The 19,340-nt window shown below is 47.9% G+C and overlaps 1 long non-coding RNA gene across 9 annotated transcripts in view; it reads right to left on the reverse strand.

Moving 5' to 3' along the window:
- The window catches only part of LOC110262000 (uncharacterized), a 147,631-nt gene that overhangs the window by 68,945 nt on the left and 59,346 nt on the right, over nt 1-19,340 (reverse strand). For 2 of the 9 annotated variants that reach the window (XR_014841377.1, XR_014841379.1), the window contains exon 5: nt 10,540-11,515. This is a non-coding gene — a long non-coding RNA (uncharacterized LOC110262000). Of the gene's footprint in view, nt 1-6,190; nt 6,292-8,181; nt 8,764-9,820; nt 10,013-10,335; nt 11,516-12,627; nt 14,349-14,890; nt 14,967-16,866; nt 18,866-19,340 lie in introns of those variants that run through there. The other 7 variants (XR_014841380.1, XR_014841370.1, XR_014841369.1 and 4 more) reach the window with 7 other exon arrangements.

Consider the following 19,340-nt stretch of genomic DNA (forward strand, 5'->3'; position numbering starts at 1 on the left):
TATATATATATATATAGAGAGAGAGAGAGAGAGAGAGAGAGTGTGTGTGTGTGTGTGTGTGTTGAAGGCCCTTTACACTATGAGCACCTGACAGAGAATCGTAGTGACAGGCAAGTTTCAGCTCTCTCTGGGCCTCCATAGAGATTACAGGTAGGCCCTTGCAGTGCTGACATTCTATTAGTCCATGAGCAGGTTCTAAGCTGTGCCCCGAGGACAGGGTTTCCTTGGCCAGGTGTGCCCTAGATAAGTGTAAGGACAGGTCCTTCAGGAATCTTGGGCTCTTTTCTGGTCATGAGTCATATTTTGGTCAGGCCAAATGTGCTAGTTGCTGTGTCAAATACACTTGAAATCATCAGGGACTTAAATTTATTTCTTGCTCCAAGAAGGTGTTTCTGGTTGACGGGTAGCTCTCCTCCAGAGAGTGATCCTGGGACCCAGGCTCCACCCATCCTCCAGGACCTCTGCATTCCCTGAGAGAAGGCAGACTCATACCCCATTGGTGAGAACTAGTCACATTGCCCCTGGTGTTGCAAGGGCACCTGGGAGATGTAGTTCCTAACTGAGCAATGGCCTCAGTATGAGCTGGAGGATATGGATGTCTGGCAGGCAGCTGGTCATCTCTGCCACGGGCCATGAAGCTCAGCCTATTGGAGGGATGAGCAAAGAAGCCAAGGTCTCAGGCCTCCATCTTACAGGGCTGAATCTGTCTGCTCTAAGTCCTGGCATCTGTCCCAACCAGAAGGCTTTTTGTCACCAGGGAGCACCAAGGGAAGGAGAATGAAGAGTGACTCCACACAGATGCTCTGGGCTGTCTTTGCTGCTCCAAGGAAAATGGAGTTTCTCAGAGTACCTACTTCCCAGGTTGAGTGAGGAGTAAATGAGGTGATACACGTGTACACCCCCAGCCCACGGTATCTACACTGTGAATGTGGGGGGGTGGGGTCTCCCTTAGAGCCAGTGAAGCTGAAAAGAGGCAGTTGATGTGGGTGTGCAAAGGAGACAGTCTGCTCTGCCCTCTGTCCTAAGAAACGTCCCCAAGTCCGAGCCCGTGCTCCTTATATCCGAGCCCGGCCATGGCCTTCTGAGTTAGAACCGAATGTGTTCTTGGTTTAAAAGCATTCAAGCAAAAACGAACTGACACCAAACATCTTCCCTCAGACAATGACTGTGTACACACAATCACACAGAGCGAAGGAAACAGAAACATTTTTTTTTCCAGAAAAAAATATGCAGTTGTAGCTATAGAGTCTCTGTGCTATATTTAGTGCAGGTTTGGCACAATCTCATGCTGCCTTACTTTATTTGAAAGTTTAAGTACACCACTTCCAAAATAATCACCCTGCTAGGAGTTGAGAGAGAGAGAGAGAAATAGGAGGTGTGATGTTCAGCTCTCCAACTACAGGTGACAGTGGGGATGTGGGAAAGGACAGCCTGGTATGGACCATTTAAATCAGAAGTCCTATTACATGGTGCTATAATAAATATGGGCACCACAACTGGAGACAGCTTCAGGGGAGGGCAGGGGGCACTGTTCTGGGTCCCCTACTAGGTCACAAAGATGACCTTTCCTCAGTGGCCTCTTTGCTGGGTGATGGGCATGGGGGGTGCATTGGTGGGCGTGTGAAATGAGCCTGGCTTCCCCTGAGACAGGCTGGCTTTCCCACCCTCACTGAGCCCCCTGAAATCTGTGTGACCTTGACAGTTCTAAGAATCAGAAGTGAGGCGCTCCTGTCGTGGCGCAGCGGAAATGAATCCAACTATGAACCATGAGGTTGTGAGTTCAATCCCTGGCCTTGCTCAGTGGGTTAAGGATCCGGCGTTGCTGTGAGCTGTGGTGTAGGTCATAGACTCGGCTAGGATCCTGTGTTGCTGTGGCTGTGGCGTAGCTTCAATTTGACCCCCAGCCTAGGACTCTCCATATGCTGCTGGCGTGGCCCTAAAAAAAGAAAAGGTGAGTTGTATAGACGGTACACCCAAGGGTCTCCCACGTGGCCAGCCCAACACAAACTCTATGAAGCCAGCACTTAATGCAAAGGGAACAGCATGCTCTGTTAAGCTCTCAGGGGCAGCCACGTGTTCTACAGACTCTGCTGGGCACATGGTAAGGTACTTAATAAGGTCATTGAATGCAACTGAGGATGCTGCTGCCCCCCTCCTTTGCCTCTTCTCCCCACCCTCCCTCTACCCAGGCAGCTGAGACACTCAACATGCAAAGAACATGATCCTGCACTAATCCGAGGGCACTAACTCCACAGGAGCCTAATGGTGTGTCCTCTCCTCGGCCTGACTGAGTGGAAAGAACACAGACTTGGGAGTTGCCATGATCTGGGTTCCAATCCCAGCTCTGCCACTTACTCAGTGTAACTTGGGGCATATCATGCAAACTGCCCAAGCCTCACATCCCATGTACAAAACAGAGGACACACCTACCAGGAGAAATGATGCAAGAGTTAAACCAGAGGATGTAGTAGATATTAAAGAGAGGTCAGTTTCCTTTTCTCATGTGTTGTCATTTCTCAAGGACCTGGGTAGCCATCCAGCCTCACTTCTGTGCTCTACCCATGAACTGCCACCATTAGAACTTCATCTCTTAAGCCTCTGACCCTTAGAAAACTACAATGCCCACTGTGCCTGGTAGAAAGAGTGCAGAGTACGGAAGACCAGAAGATGCTATAAGCACACATATAGACATCGATTCTTAGGTTGGATGGCAAGGAGATCCTAATCCTAGTTCTAATCCAACCAGTTGGTAGAGGCTACTGGGAGTGGTTGTCCTGCCTGTTGTGTTGAGGAGGATTATGAGGTCACTTTGACTTGGGGAAGGCAGACCAGGTCAACAGGCGATGTCTCAGAATGAGCACGTGGAAATGCTTGGGTCTTGTGAGGTGTAGGGGAAGAGGGCTGACAGTAGCCTGGGTGCTTCTGATCATGGGTGCTTAGCACTCGCTGGCTTGTTCTTCCCTCCACCACCACCCAGATCATTCCTCCTGCAGGTTCTCCTGACTGCTCTTCCTAAGCATTTCCTGACCTTTGTTTTCCTTTCCTGGGACCGATCCAGCCTGACTGGCTCCCAGGCATTGGTATTCTTTACTGTAAGCCCACATCCCTCCTGCCAGAGCTGCCCTTGCTGCAGAGGGGGACGGTTTTGTGCATGCAGCCCCATGCCTCTGCATCCTTCTCCCCGAGCCTCATTACGATATTGTCGATATTCCCCTCGAAAGGGCATCTCTCTCGACGCCTTCGCTTTTTTTATTAATGTGTGTGAAGGCAAGTCAAGCCTGATTATCATGAAGACAATTGCTAAATCCCTCCTGGAGAAGGCTCATCCAGACTGTGTAGGCGGTTTAATTTCAGAGACCCATTAATTGGCAAAATTGCTTAAGCAGCTGCTCTTGGTGTCATTTCAGGACCACGTTGTGAGAAGCAGAGAGGAGGGGAGTGGGAGGGAAGGAAGCAAGGAAGAGGGCTTCCCAGTGGCCAGGCTGCCCAGTCTTGTGACATAGGCCACCAGCCCCGCAGCCCCCTGAGGTCCACTCTCCCCAGACAGATAGAGCCCAGTGATGCAGGAGGACCACACCATGGCCTTGGACTTGCTGTTCCTTCTGCCCGGCTCCTGGCCAGTCACTCGGCCTTCCCACCCCCGTGGACACACCACCATCCTCTCTTCTACTAGCTCCTTCGTCTCCAACCTCTTTCAACCAGTGGCAAATTCCCATTCATTTTCAACATTCTGTTCAGAGCGTCAACTCCTTCAGGAAACCTTCCAGGTTTGCTCCCATAAGGTTGGTCTCCTCTTCCTCCCTGCTGTCTTTGTTCCCTCAACACTCTATTGTTTCCAGGATAAGGTATTGTGGACAGGGTTCATGGTGTCTTTATCTCTCTACCCCCGCACATAGAGCCTGTTATAAATAAAGAGCTAGATAGAAGTTTGTTACAAGGGTTGTGCAAGGCTTAGGTGGGTGGAGCATAAAGTTGTCCATTCATTCAGCAAATGGGTGCCAGGCACGGTGCCGAGTTAAGAGTGTGGGAAAATCTGATGCGCTCTTGCGAGATGCGAAAGTGGGGAAGCTCTGAGGCTGGTGTAGCGTTTCCAGTTCAGGAGACTAGAGAAGGGTTTGTAGGGGAGAGGCCCAGAGCTGGGACTTGGGAAAGGGATAGAGCAAAGCTTTCTGATGCTAGAGCCTTTCAGAAAGCAAAAAATATTTTTTAAAAAATACCTAAATATTCTGGTTAACACCCAGAAGACAGACAATCCTGGAATGAAAATGCTTTTTAAAAAAGTATTGAAGTATAGTGTGTATTCAGTACAAAGCATATATATTAAGCAGATGCCTCCCTGAATTCTTATATTAGTGCCCACCTTACAACTGCCACTTGGATTAAAAACCAAATAGAAATCTCCCTAATGCCTCTTCCCAGTCAACGATGCCTCAGGAGTAACCTTATTTTTTTAAAAAATGTAATCCCTATAGAATAGTTTTGTCCAGAATCATAGAGAAATCTTATAGTTCTGGCTTCATTCACAAAACCTTATTATGTCTGCAAGATTCCTCCACGTTGTCTATAGCTATTGGAACAAATAGGCATTTCCTGAGTAGGCTCCTATGAACCCAATTATGGCAAAGACTTCTTCTTACCTATGATACATCCAGTTTACTCTTCTTTCTTACTAGCAGAACTCCAAATTATATAGGGTGATAACATGCACAGCTATGAGACTACATTTCCCAGGCTTCCCTGAAGCCAAGGGGAGCCAATGAGATGTCAGTGGAAGCCACTCCACAGGGCTTCTAAGGAGCTCTCCTGGGGACCAAATCAGCCCTGAGGCCTCCTCTGCCTCCCTCCTACCTGGGCCTGGTATGTGGATGTGACCAGCACTCCAGCAGCCGTCTCGGGCCATGAAGAGACTTGAGAATAGTGCCACACAATGAGGAATGTGGGCCAGAAAGCTAACAGAGCCTGGATCCCTAATGACATGCTGGAGCCTCATGTGAGCCCTAGACTGCCTTTCTCCCTGATACTGATACTTGGGTCTTCAGTTACAGGCAAGAGAACCCAATTCTAACAATTAGACCATGTTGGTGCCTGAAACCTCTTGGTTTCCATATGGTACATATGGATTAAAAGCAGATTCTTGGCCATGGCCCCCATAGCCCTGTGCAATTTGGCTTCCTTTCCAAGTTCTTCTTCCACTGCCTCCCTGGCTTTCCATTCACAGGGACCTTCTTTCTTCTCAAATATTCAGAGGTTTGTTTGTTTGTTTATTTATTTATTTATTTGCCTCAGGGCCTTTACACAAGATAGCCCTCTGGCAGGAGCACTCTTTACAACACCTGCCTGGTTTCTCCTCCTCTTTCAATCTCACAATAAGCACTGTCTCTTCAAAGAGGCCTTTCCTGAGTACCTGATCTAAAATAGATGCCCCTGATATTTTTCATGTGGGCACTTATCGCATTTTATAATTATATCGTCATTTATTTGTTCAAAGACTCTTTACACCCACTAAACCCTTAGCGCCATGATGGCGAGGACTATGATTTTGTTTTGTTCATTTTTATGTCTCCAGGGCCTACCGTAATACCTGGCATATGATAAGTACTCCAGAAATATTTTCGAGTTAATTAATTAATTTGAGGGAAATACAAAGGAGATTACAGTTCCTAGCTCTACAACAAAGTAGACTACGGACCTCAGCTCTACAATAAAATGAAAGAAATACTATATAGATGATACCAAGACAAACAAACAGAGGACTAAGAGACCGAGGCCAGATTGGTGGGCGGGGGGGCGGTGTCAGGGACTCAAACAAACAGGCAGTTCCGACAATCCAGAGAAGAGGAGATGAGTGGGACCAGGGAAGACTTTGTAAGCTGGGGACAATTATAAGAAATAGAAAGAAGGTGAAAAACAATCAGGATGAAAGTCTATTAATTAGGGTTGGGACCATTTTTACAAAAATGTAAAAATAACAATGACTTGAAGAAGACATACGATCATTTTACTCTCACATAAAAGACATTAAATCACCAGGGATATTGGCGCTTTTGTCTTGCTTCTCTGCCATCTTTAGTGTATTACCTGATGGTTGAACACGGCTGCTCATGCTCCAGCTACTGCATACAGAATCCATGCAGCAGGAAGAAAGAAGAAAAAGGGAAAGGGACAAAGGATGTATGCCAGGTTCTCTTACCATCTCATGGGCCAGAAGCTGGTTATAGAGTCTGTCCCGGCTTTGGGGAAGTCTGGGAAATACAGTCATGATTCTGAGCCCAGATGAATGTCAAGTTTCCACTATTAAACAAAAAGAATAGAGTAGATATTGGGGTAAGCTATCATAGTGTCTACTGTGGGGCAGGGAAGACATTCAACTTCTAGAGGTGTGGCAGAGTGCAAAGGAGGCCGTGATACCTTGAGGCTCCTCCCATCAGGAGGTGGAGTCTGCTTCCCCTCCCCTTGCACCTGGACTGGCCTGTGACTACTTGGACCAATAGAAGGTAGTAGAAGGGACAGTGAGCCCATTCTAAGCCTAGCCCTCAAAGGCCCTTGCAGCCTCAGCTCTTCCTGCTTTTCCAATATTGCTGCCACACAGACAAGCCTGGCCAGCTGGTTGGAGGATGAGAAACCACAAGAAGAAAAACCCAGGCACTCCTGCCGACGGCTAGATAACCAGCAGACATGCAGGCAAGGCTAGCCAGCCCCAGCCTAACAGCCAACAGAGTACAGATATGTGCACGAGCACAGACCGGCAGAACTAACCAACACACGTGTGAGCTGACTCAGTCGTTGTGTTGAGTCATTCGTTTTGGTGTGGTTTCTTAATCTTCTTCAGCAACAGATACCTGATACAGGTGGAAAGGCTGCAGGTGAAGACACACTGGAAGTGTGGGGGGCTGAGTGGAGAGAATTCTCAGAAGGCTGAAGCCAGGCCTGTTTCCCCCTAATAATCCCAGTGATGCTTATTTAGTCTAAAATAAATCTTCTTGGGAGCTGAAGATCTTCCCAGGTGCTTCAGTTGGAAGAGCACCGGAAGAGGGAGTCTCAGGCTCCAAAACTCGACTGCCCATAGCAACTGTGTGGCCAGGAGCAAGTCCTACCGCCTCTCCTGTCCCCAGACTCCCCTGGTGCCAGCAATGATGTGGACTTAAGCCTCAAGACCCCTTCAGTGGTTACAATAAGGCCAAAGTTAACTAATGAGGAAGCAAAGAAGAATAGGCTGGGACTGAGACATGGGAGATTGTTGGAAAAGCTGCAGTGATCAAAGGAGAAGGAAAAGAGGGTTCAGTGCCGCCTCCAAGTGGCCATGGACTTCCTCTGGGGGTCTTTCACGTTCTTTAATGGTGACGCTTACAACCACTCCTTGGCCTTCCCAGGCAGAATCACAAAGGGCCAAGACAAAAAGTGATTCTGATCTGCCTAAGCTTACTCGGGAGGAGGTAACAGCTAGAATTCCAGCCAAGCTCTCTGGATTTTGGCCAACTGCCCTCCCTACCACACTGACTGACCTGCCACCTTGTAAGCTAGAGTGACAATGGGTGTGGGACCCTGTGGCCCAGCTCCAGGGTGTCACACACCAGGCCATTCTCTCCATCCAGCTGGGATTGGTCCCTGGATCTCTATACCCCCTCCACATCAGAGGAGCAAAGAGCTTGTGGACACCCCAGCTTCACTGACCCATGATTGCTCTGGCATGCTCCCATGGTCACACAGCTCCCCTCCCAAAGGTGGGATGTGGTCAGTTCCCATCTCCTCCAGCCCCACTCTGGGCAACAAAATACTAGCCCAAGAGTGCAGTGGCACCGCCTTCCCATAGCCAGATGGGGAGTGGGCACACCTGCTGCTCCTGTGCCCAGAAACCTGCTGGTGACTTCAGCCCCCAGGGACCGCATGGGCTTTAGCTGGCCCTCCCCTCCCCCCAACTTGGCAAGCCTCATCTGGCTTCTGCCCAAATCCCTGGTTCCTGCTGGGACTGGTCACCTATTCAAAACCTTGGCTCAGATGAACCCAGTGACTAGCAGTGCCCCAAGAATAAGGGAGCAGATGCTCAGGGCTCAAATCTTGGCCCTGCTACTTGCTGGCTGTGTGATTCTGACAATTTTTGTTAGCCTCTCTGAGCCTCATACCTAAAATAGACTTGATAAAACCCCTACCAACGATGGTCGGAAGGATCCAGAGTAAATTTTTCTTTTCTTTTTTTTTTTTTTTTTTTTCTTTTTCAGAGCTGAACCCACAGCACATGGAAGTTCCCAGGCTAGGGGTTGAATCAGAGCTACAGCTGCTGGCCTACACCACAGTCACAGCAACACAGGATCTGAGCTGCAGCTGCGATCTGCACCTGCACAGCTCACGGCAACACCAGATCCTTAACCCACTGAACAAGGCCAGGGATCAAATCTGCATCCTTGTGGATCCTAGTCGGATTCGTTTATGCTACACCACAACAGGAACTCCCAGAGTAAACTTTTAAATTAGATAATGTACCTGATCATCTCCAGTTGTTCCAGAACATAGGGGGTTCATGTGCCCAGTACCACATGTTGGCTCCCAGCCCCATCCCTGCAAACTGCATTTCCTAGGCTCTCTTGCCTGTTGGCTTCCCATGAGGTTCATCCAAATAGAAACGCCAGTGGGAGAATGGAAGGCTAGAAAGAGGGACACAGCATTTGTCTGCTCCTGGCAGTGCCTCCAGCAGAGGCAGAATCTATATCCTGAGGGCAGCTGTGGCCCTGGGGTCTAAGGCAGCGTCACAGGTGGTTCTAGCAGCATCTGCAAAAGAGCAGACCCCCAGGTTGCTGTTGGATGGCAGCACCCAAACATGGCAGCTGGGCTGCACGAGGGCTGTGGACCACAGGTCCCAGGAGAGAACCAGCTCCCTGGGGTAAGTGTAAGAAGCTTCATTTCCTTTTGCCTTCTGACTTTTTAGCCCCCTTGTAACCAATTCCTTGCATTATATCTACTTAAAATATTTACAGCATCTCCAGGCTCTTGCCTGGGTACTGAAGGATGCTGTGGACGGCAGGTAGCACCCATCTGGAGCGCTTCTGACTTACTCTGCACATCTTTCACTGGACCCTAGCCCAGGCCCTTTGGGCTGCTAAGACCACCTAGGCACTCCTCTCAACACACACACACACTCTCTCTCTCACACACACACACACACACACACACAGCCTGAGCCTCAGATCAGACCCAGACTTGAAACCTTGGTTCTTCACTCTGTGGAGGGACCCAGTCCCTCTTTTCTATTTACTTCCCCTAGGTCCTTCCTTGGCCCCAGCAGTCCTCAGCTCACTCACTCCCCACCCCTGCCAGAGGTTCCCAGCCACCCCAGTAGGATAGAATCCTAAAATGCATACAGCTTCCCTCCCGGCCCTTGGACGAAGCAGAGAAGGGGATGGTTTCTGCTGCCAGCACAGCTCAGAGATGACCCTGAGCCTGGAGCAGCCCTGTCAGCTTCTTCCAGTCTAGCCTCTGCTCTTCTGAATAGCAAGATATTGTTATGCCCATTGTACAGATGAAAACAATGTGTCTCAAAGAGATGCAGTGACTCATAGTTTTCTGGGAAAAGCCCCTGTCTGACATCCACAGTCAAACCTTTCTATAGATTCCATCTCCCCTTCCTCATCTTAGGTGCTCATGGGGTCAACACCCTACCTCCACCCCTATTACACAGAGCCTTCAACTCAGGCTGAGTCCCAAGTCCTGGACTTTCCAATCCTGTGACCTCCAATACAATGCCTTGGGCTCGCTCTCTCTGTTGACTGCTCTTTTCTTCCAGGAAGAGAATTAAAAAAGGGTCAGTGGGCTGAGGTGTCCTCCATACCTTAGAAACACGTTTGTTCTAATCTGAAGCCTTCAGACCGTAGAGACGACCACCTCCAACTGTGGTAGGTGTGTGCTCAGCACCCTAGCAGGTGGCATCCGTGTGAACAGCTGCCTCCACCTGGAGTTGTGGGGTGCACATGTAGACAATGGTTGTGCCTTTGCAGAGACAGTGTTTAATCCAAGGAACACACTGGTAGAAAGACCAAGAGTCAGGAGACCTGGATCTGAGCCAGAATCGCCCACAAGCCTCTGACCCACTCTCTACAGAATTCTTCTTCCTCTCCAGAAAAATCAGGGCATATGTTTGTACAAAGCCAAACACCTACACATGTGCTGTCTCATTCGATCGCACAGCAGTATCATAGGGCCTCCTGGGGCTATCGGCTCCCTCCACCTGGGGGGACCCTTCAGCTGAAGCTCCAAGCTGGCTCCTCAAGGTGCCAGGTGGAATCCCAACATTTCCCCTGCCTGCCTGGGCCTGGCAAGTGGAGCCCAGGAACAGATGCCCGGCACCTTGTTCTTGGCGAGAATGACAGATTTGTGGGTCCCCTTCCAGGAGCCGCGCTCACTCCCCCGGTACACGCTGTGTCAGCCCATCCCGAGCTAGTGAAAATAAACAGTGTCATTATCCCTCCGCTGACTGCCACACAGTCTATTTATACCACTTAAGACACAGGATAAATGGCTTCTCAGTTTCATAATGAAAGGAATATTTCATTTTGCAGAGCTGAGGAACTGTTTATTGAGCATAAAAACAACATTTATACTGTGTTTTGATAATAAACTGATCTGGAAGTTGGTTCATTGAGGCGGTGGCTCACATCGGACTTGATTGTCTCCACTGAGGTTGGCATGGGTAGGGGGATAACAGGGTGCACGGAGCCAGTGGTCTGGGGAAGCTCAGGGCCCTGAAATGTCCTTTCTATTGACAGTGTCAACTCACTGAGTCCTCACAGCACCCCCTTAGGTGGCTGCCAGTATTATCTCCAATTCACAGGTGGGGAAAGTGAGGCACAGAGAAGCTCAGCAGCTTTCCCAGGTCACAGAGCCAGTATTAAATGGTGTCAAGTGGAATTAAATGCAAGCAGACTCCAGAGCCCATACTCTTAGCTACCATGCCAAGATTTGTTTGCAGCCTAAGAAAGCTCTAGAAGGTGGGAAGAATACATGGAGAAGAGGTGAGCCAAGGAATGTGGCAGCCTTAGATGCTGGAAGAGGCAAGGGAGCCTTAGAAGGAACTGGACAGGCTGACATTTTTATTTTAGCTTCCCGAGACTCCTTTTGGAGTTCTGACCTCCTGAACTGCAAGAGAATGCATGTGTGTTGTTTTAAACCACCAAAGTAATGGCATTTTGTTACAGCAGCAACAGGAAACTAGTTTAGTCCTACTCAGTCCTATTTAGTCTCCTAGTTTGATGCTGATTTCAAAACCGCTGTCCTGTGGACTCCACAAATATACCAGAATTTATCAGTGTCCTAATTTAAGATCAGAAAACTCTTATCGCTCTTTATGTAGTTTCACCACTGAGGAACATCCTGAAATTCAGAGAAGGGAAATAATTTGTTTAAAATCATAAGCTAACAAGGGTGAAAGTGGCACTTGAACCCATGACCTTGGTTTCCAGATGAATCCTTTGTCCCCTTCTGCAGACTCTCCCTCCTTTGGAGAAATGTGTCCACCCTCCCAAGAAACCTGAGAAATGAGAATTAGAACAACAATATATTGGGGGAAGGTTTAAACTCCTATCTTTTGTCAATTATAAAACGTTTCATTTCACATTTTAATATTTTGGAAATCAGAATGCATCTTACAGTCCATCGCCTATCACAGTGTAATTAGGAACATATATGAACAGTACTTTTCCTTTTTTATGGTACATAATGGTGTGTCTTAGATTAGACAAAATGTCCTAGAGATGTAGTCAGATCACTCACTAAAAGCACACTCCTTTGTTCCACTAGAAATTTTAGTGCAGCATTTAAGTCTCTAGGTACGCGTTAAGATAGCAGGAGATAAATCCCTGAGTCACCAGTTGAAGAAGAAGTGCCCAGCATAGCAAATATCAGATTTTTTAAAAAATACCTAAAGGATGGTATTTAACCAACAAGAAAATACCAAGATTACAGGATTTCAGAATAGAAGGACATATGCAATACTGAAGTACTGAACATTAAAACTGCAGTGTTTTTACGGGGGTCATCTTTGGGCAAAGAGGAAACCTGTCCTAGCCAGGCTATGTGACAGGGCTTTCACACCGGAGACATTCCAAAAACAGTTGTTGAATTAACTAGAGTCTAGAACTAAGGAGTGATCAATCTTTCTTGAATTCTCTTTCTCTTATATTTTGTTTTTCTCCCTTGCTTCCCCATTCCTTTCTATTTTCTGTTATACAAAGGCATGGAAGAAATTCTCAAAATTTTTAAATATTTACAGAAACTCCTCAGTTCTTCCTTCACATCTGCCTCCTTCCTATGCCCCAGCCTTTCTCTACAAAAGCAAGTAATGTTAATAACTGTTACCAAAAAGTATGAACATCTGTAGTGTGTCAGGCCCGACCCTCAACACTTTCCACACACTGTCTCGCATTTTGTTAATATCTTCTTATGGCTTTTATCTTGCCCTTCTTTGAAATTTAGTTGTTTGCATGCTTGTAAATCTCTTAAGATGGGGATTAAGTTTTTAACTCATTGTGAACCCTTTCCGCCTCACCTAGGGCTGGAACTCACGTTGAGCAAGTACTCATGTGAATGAATAGATGAGGGGATGGGTGGATGAATGGATGGATGGACGGACGGACAACTGAATACAATTATTTACATATTTTTTATTCTTAAGTCATTGAGAAACAGGCCAAAACAGAAATTCCCTACAACAACAGAGAGTTCGAGGTCACTGAGGTGAGGATAGATTTCACAAGGCACAGCCGATTTATTCAATACTGCAAATGACTAAAAATGATAGAGTTCCCCCAGAGTCCAGCCAACCAGATGGGTGTCTGCGCCTGGTCAAATACGCATGATATATTCTTATTAATAAAGCCAGACTAGTGTCCTCAGATTATCCAAGGAATACATTTGCCCACCCACAGCGATGGGGGAAGCGATTACTTATTAATAAAGCAATAGCTAAATCTAATTATATCCCCATCAGAGGCAGTTGGTAATAAAACCGGGCTGGTCTTCCAGAGCTCTGTGACCTCGCCGACCTCAAATCAAAGTTTAAACCATCCGTCAGCTTCCAATACATTCCCAGCACACCTACCAATTACGAGCACCCTGGTGCCGCTGTCTGCCGGGGGTCAGAGGTCACCACATGCACTAGATAGCTGGGAGCTGGAATGGGGCTTCAGAAATCTCATTATCCTGTTAACCATACATTTATCTGACAAGATAAAAGAGACTAGGTGACCAAGCTATCATTAAAGATTAATAGAAAGTATAAAAAATTCAGCTGCAACCAGCATTGCTGTTTAGAGCTTGTGATCGGCATGACAGGGTTATTAATCAGAGAGCCAAAAAGATTTAAGTCTTTGCTCTTGATATTTTCTATTTTTATTTTTAGGGTTTTTTTTTTTTTTTCTTCCCTCTGTCTTAAGTCATTACCTCGTCGCCTACCACCCCAAACGGAGGTCAAAGGAGCCTCCTGCTAATTGGCGCTTCTGCTTTCAAATCGTAACCCATCGGGCCAATTATAAAATTGCCAAGACTCAGAGGTGGCGCGGAGTGCGGCTGAGGGACGCTTGAGAGCAGGGGCCGTGTTTTGAGCTGCTTATGGAGCTGCCGCCCTTCCTTGCGTGCCAGGCCTGTTAATCAGCAGGGAAAATCAATAGGTTTTTAATTTAATTCAGCCCTGTAAGACACACCCAGGACCCAAGATGATTTCTCTTCATCTGTGATTCCATTTCAGTTTTACACAGAAGCTTCTCCACCCACTCCTACCCAGGAATCATAAGGCAGGCTCTCCTGTAAGGCTTTTTATTCTCTTTGGTTCTATCCCTAACACCCACCCAGCCCCACTACTCTGCTTCTTCCCTGGCATAACCCTTCACCTTTTTGGGTCATAAATCACTGTCCTTTTCTTATGCAGCCCTGGACTATGTGCCTCTGGACGACAGCTCAGTAGGCTCCCCTTCTGCCCAGGGACAAGGCAAAGGAGCCAAGAAGATGATACAGGGAGGGGAGGAAGCAGTGCCGGAGCAAAAGTGCACCTCCAACCTCCCCCATGGAAGGGACCGGAGCATCAGTCCCCAGAAGGCTCAGGAAGCGTGTTGACGGCAGATGCGGGGGGATCAACCAACACCCACACCCAGCAGGTCTGCCAGAACTCATGTCTGTGGCTTCTCCACCGCTCAACCTCTGCAAACTCAGCCAGCCTCTCTGAGCCTACTTCCCAGGCTCGAAAGTGGGGACGACCCCCTCCCTCTCAGGGTTGTTTGAAGATCAAAGGGAATCCTTGAGTCCAATCTCCTCTATTGTCATCACTTCCCAGCTTGCTCCAGCTTCCTCTGGGTTCCATTAAAGCTAATCTGATAAATCAATTAAGGAAAAATTCTATTGACCAAGCTCTGGTGAGTTGCCAGAGTTCAAGGACAGCATTTTACTCTTCGGGGCAACCTCGCTCTCCCCATCCACTCAACACTTCCCGCCCCAACACACACAGAGAGTGAGTTCTCAGTGATTGTCTGACCACCCCCACCTCCCTTCCCTGCAACACTTCGGGTCCCAGGCACACCTCCAGGAGCACAGCCTGGCACATGCCCCTGGTGAGTGCGCCAGACAGGTTTGGTAAAGAAAGGAATGAGTGCCTGGCCAGAGAGAAAGTCCAAGCCACCTGCTAGAGGAAAGTCAAGGTCAAAGATGAACAGGTAAGGCTCAGGAGGCAGCCCAAGAAGCCAAGGAAAGTGGAAGAGAAAGAAAAATGAGGAAGAGAAGGGACAGGTGGGGAAGAAGAGTACAAGGTGGGTCAGAGAGAGTGGCTTAGGACCGAGGTCATGAACAGACTTGGCCTTTAGAAAGATGTGACTCCATCTCTGTGGCTTAGGGCTGAACCTGATGGTTTCTAGGATGCAGCAACTCTGGCAAGGATGGAGATGGTGCTGCCAAATGCGTGCCTCGGAGCACTGCCCAAAAGAGTGTCTCATTCCCTTGGGAAGCAAAGCAGGAAGGGTAAGGCAGGAAAGGGCAAGCGGGGGGAGGTCTCACGGCAGGAGGGCGATTTAAGAAAAAAGTGACATTTCAAGGGACAAATGTTACATAGAACAGGGCAGAGGAAGAAAGAATGGAATTGGGACATGAGCAAAAACTCAAGCAACCTTCCAAGGAAGACTCCACAGAGATCTCCGCTGTGATGGTTAAAGCTTGGATATGATGGGTGATCTCAGGCACAGCCCATCCCACAGTTCCCACCCCGCCACACACCCCAGGGCCAGACCCAGTTCCACTCAGTAAAGGGAAAGGTAGTACTGAGTTTCTTCTTTCATTTCTCTCTCCTGATTCCCTCTGACTGCCAAATCTGTCTCATCTGCAAATATGTGTTTTATCTTCAAAGCATTACATGGCTAATTGTTTACTAGATTATTTACTAGATATGCATCTTAATATATAATTACATTTTAAAGTATCTTCTCCCCAGGAAAAAAAAAATGTATACATGTAAGGATAACTTGATCCCCTTGCTGTACAGTGGGGAAAAAAATAAAAATAAATAAAAATTAAAAAAGATTACTACTAGGAAATACATAGAATATAAGCTCCAGGAGCACAGAAACTATGTTGTAAATATGCTGTAACACTATACCTAGAGCAATGCCAGGAGCATAGTCATTTATTGATTGAATTAATTAATACATTAAATGAATGAATGCAGTAGCTTGACACTATTACATTTTTTCTGAAACTATAAAAAAATAAATAAATAAAGTATCTTCTTCCCAGAAAATAGTTTTTCTTTAGGCACCAATGCCCATTGTTTGAAGATCCTACACTTGGAGAATAGATCGAGAGAAACATAAAGAATCCATGACTCGGAGTGGGTTGGCCTTGCAGACAGACAAGGGGACAGCTTCCTTAAAGCCACATGCTCAGAAAAATCTCCTGAAAGATTCTGGAGCTGAGAAAGGTGTGTGTGTGAGTGTGTGCGCACACACATGGGCACACATGCATGCATGCGTGTCTAGGTACATCTGTATGTACGTATATGTGAGCCCTTGTCTGTGTGTTAGAGGAGCAAGAAAGAAGGAAAGCAGTATTAATTAAAAGTCTGCCATGTTCCAAGTGCTTTGGGCATTAACTATTTAATCTCCCTTTAATGTACCCATTTTACAGCTAAGGAAACTAATACTCGGAGAAGTAAAGAAACTTACTCAAAATCACTCTGCCTTTGTCAGAGCTGTTACTCCACAACTCATAGTTGGCCAAATCTTTGCTGTAAGTACTGAAGAAATCAAGATACAATGTTTTTTCCCATGCAGTGGCATCTAAATATTTTCTCATATCTATTTGCACATTTCACAAGCAATTTCTGAGTGCCTTCTATCTAGGGCATTGTGGTAGAAACTTTATATATGTTAACTAATACCATGATCACAACATTTCTGTAAGAAAGTTTACCATTCCAATTTCAGAGATGAGAAAACTGAGGCATTGAGAGATTAGGTAATTTCTCTATAAGGAGCTAAAGTTCAAAAACAGGCTTGCTTGACTGCAAGGCCCAAGTCTTTGACACTGCATTGCCCTGATCTACTTCATGATGATCCAGTTTTGAGCCTTGAGAACTCAGAATCTAAGTAGATAGGAAAACCATAAATATAAGAAAACTAGAGTTGTCTCACGATGATCTATATGTAAAAGACAGTAGCTACCCTACATCACCATCAAAACCCCTATTCTCTCCATCTTCCCACTCTCTCACCTTCAGTGGACTGGGTGGGCTAGATTTCCTCATGGTCACAAGATGGCTGCCACAGCTCCAAACATTATACACAGTCTTGACAACATGCAGTGGAAGCACTGGTTCCTCTGACCCGTTAATTCCTATGTTCTCTCTTTTTCCTTTTCTTTTTCTCACTTATTTTATGTTGTTTCTACTACATCTGTCTAGCCTTTTATCTGTATATATGTATAGAGACATGTTGGAAAGACATCCACCTAAAGTTAAAAAAATCCCAGGGAGCTCCATCAGAAGGTGTTGCTCCCTGGTCCAGGAGCCAAAAAATTGTATTTATCCTATGTTGGTACATTGTACAAACTGCCTTGCCCAGTGCTTCATTTGGAACAGTGGTGTGCTGGAAGCGGCTTCCACTTGCTTTCAGGACATGATTCTCTGCATGCTTCCCAAGATGTCACATTGGTACCTTGAAATCCACCATGGTGGGAATATTCATACCATGGGAACTGGCTAATGCTGTATGACAAATGCAGGGGTTGCATTTTTCCCTGTGGAAAGCTGGTTGTTAAGCACTCACCCACACACCCCAGCTTGATAGGTAACCTTCCCTTCCATGCCCTAAATCAATGCACTGATGTCAGTCTTACTCCCTCCCCCAAGTACTGAGCATGGTGCTTTGCTCAGGGCAGGAGCTCGCTCCTAGATGATCAGCTTCTGAAAATGCCATGTAAGCGGAAAGGCCATCCAGGAATCACTGTGGGCGCAGCCTGCCCTCGGCCCGCCCAGGCTGTGGGCTGTGCCATGCAGGTTCCTGCATTCTTCCTGGACAAACCCGGCCCCACCTGCTCAGAAAGAACAGGCAGGGCTTCACGGAACTGGTGATGTCAAATTGCCACAGGCCTCCCCAGATCCCCAGATCTTACACAATGGAGAGACTTAAGTGACTCAGGAGATGAGCCAGGCAGTTCAGGTCTTGGAAAACACAGGGTGGATGGTTAAACCGGCCCAAGTAGCATCGTTCATCAGTTTACTAGTGGGGTCAGAGGGGTTGCTCCAGTTCCCTAAAGCATTGTCTGTGCTTTTCAAGGGAGATTGCAAGTGACAGAGAGGAAAGCAAGAGGCAGGCCTGGGCGATGCTCCCGGGGATCCCTATACCCCCAGGAGTGCCGCTGTGACCCAAGCATGCCTGGGGTGGGTGGGAGTCCCCAGAGAACTGACAGGCTCAGCTGTGAGACCAAGCCACTCACACCGCAAGACTGTACACTCACCTGGACTCACACCTGCCTGTGCCCCTGAGGCCCCAACTAGAGGAGATCTGGAACAAGAGGCAGGGGCTGGATCCCCATCCCCTCTGTTCCCCATCACAGTGTCCAGTCTGCAGGTCATTCTGAATCATGTTTGTTGAGAAATAAATTTGAATTCTAGTTCTTTGCACTGTGCAACCTGTTTCCCCACAATGATAATGAGGTGCCTGCATTTCGTGGGCTCCACGATGTCCCTCCCACCTCACCTTCTGCTTCTAGGTTTGAGCCAGCCTTGAGTTCAGGAAAACCTGGGTGCACAGGGGGCTAACTGTCCAGACAGAGACCCAGGTCTTCACCCCTTCCCCCCCTCACCCCACCCTGTCTCAGCCCCTGTGCAAACCAGTTTCTGGCACCTGGAGCTGGCTGGGAGTGACAGAGTGACAGCCACGAGATGAGAGGGAAGCTCAGCACACCTCCCACACCACCATCCCTAGGCTTCCCTGAGTGGAAGGATGTCAGAGGCACGTCAGCCCCTCAGAGGGGCTATTCCAGGTGGACAAAGCAGGAAGAAGGCTCAGGGGAACCTGGACCCCACAAAGCCAGCCTCCAGTGGATGCGAGTTGAATCATGAAAGGGGTGCAAGCTGGTCTGCACCCCACCCATGGCCCTCAGGGGATGGGGGAGAAGGGGAGACAGAGAAATCTTTTTTTCTTGTATTTCCTGCCATCCCCATGCTTCATCATTTGCCTCCTTTCCTCCTTATCAGAACTCCACAGGTCAAACACTCTTACCCCCATTTTTCAGATGAAACTCAGTGAGGTGGTTTGTCTTGCCCAAGGTCACTCTGACCTCCGAGGCTGAGACCTTTTTGGATGACAGTTGAATGGGATCAAGCACCATGCCTTGAACAAACCTAGGAAGGAGATAACCCCTTGTGCACTTGCTCACCACCCTGATTTTCACATGTGAACAGTGACGGCCACTCCTCTGACCCCAACATGGGTGCACTGGGGCCTGGTGTTCCCTGGCTGGCCCGTGTCTAGAGCATCATGCAGGGAGTGGTCCACTTGGCGCAGCTGAGCACTGTAGTCCAGGGAGCCTTGAAGGGGCATGGGGGGGTTTCCACATGGGAGGATGAGGATGTGGGGTTGGGGGAAGGATGACGTGACTACCCCCGGGGAAAAGCCCACCAGGGACCCAGGCTTAAGCCAGCATTTCTGGGGGCCACAGCCCCACTGGGGAGCCAGCCTAAGGGACGAGCTGGGGGTCTCTGACTCTCCCACCTCTGCATGGTCTCCACATCCCTCCGCTGGTCTCTCTCCAGGTCCCCACTCTCACCCGCTTTAACTCTCCTACAGACAAAGGCTCTAATCTCCTTTCCCCCCATA

The sequence above is a fragment of the Sus scrofa genome, chromosome 1 (genome assembly GCF_054392235.1).
Source record: "Sus scrofa isolate SSC_HxYL_T2T_F1_AM1 chromosome 1, Sscrofa_HxYL_maternal_Yorkshire_Landrace_v2.0, whole genome shotgun sequence".
Lineage (NCBI taxonomy): Eukaryota > Metazoa > Chordata > Mammalia > Artiodactyla > Suidae > Sus > Sus scrofa.